Source organism: Pteropus vampyrus, unplaced genomic scaffold, assembly GCF_000151845.1.
Source record: "Pteropus vampyrus isolate Shadow unplaced genomic scaffold, Pvam_2.0 Scaffold50, whole genome shotgun sequence".
NCBI classification, from domain to species: Eukaryota; Metazoa; Chordata; class Mammalia; order Chiroptera; family Pteropodidae; genus Pteropus; species Pteropus vampyrus.
The window spans coordinates 7,878,000-7,878,592 of NW_011888831.1; the positions used below are offsets into that span (position 1 = coordinate 7,878,000).

At 51.9% G+C, this 593-nt stretch overlaps 1 pseudogene; it reads right to left on the reverse strand.

Annotated features, from left to right (window-relative positions):
- Nucleotides 1-211: 211 nt before the first annotated feature.
- On the reverse strand, nt 212-328 carry LOC111739557 (annotated as a pseudogene).
- Between the last annotated feature and the right edge of the window lie 265 nt (nt 329-593).

The window sequence follows — 593 nt, forward strand, 5'->3', positions numbered from 1 at the left end:
GGCTGTTAGGACTCTGGGTAAGGCCAGTGGAGGAAGGCGAGGAGGAGGCAGGGCAGCTTTGTACTCAGCCCAGGAGGAATGGGCTGACATTAGCCAGTCACAATGGAGGACCCTCTGTCCATTCAACTGACCTCTGGGACTCAGGCTAGCTCCTCCCACAGTATAGTAGGGTCCCCTTCCCGCTTTTCTTTTCTTTTTTTTTTTTTTTTAACGCCTACAGTACCGGTATTCCTAGGTGGTCTCCCATCCAAGTACTAACCAGGCCCGACCCTGCTTAGCTTCCGAGATCAGATGAGATCGGGCGATTCAGGGTAGCATGGCCATAGATTCTCTTCCCGCTTTTTGATGCTTCTGTGTTCTCTCTTTTCCAGCTGTCTCCCTCCTCTTAACCTAACCAGCCTCCCAGAAAGGGTAGACCAGCCACAAATCTTTACATGGGGTTTGTTTTGATATGCAACACTGTCAGGTCCTCGGTCTCCTTCCATACTTCTGGGCTGGTGGCTTGTACCGGCCTCCCTCCTATACATCAACCCTACGCGCGAACCCCTGCTTCAGCTAGCCAGGTTCAGGGTCTTTAGGAACAAAAGTAGCAG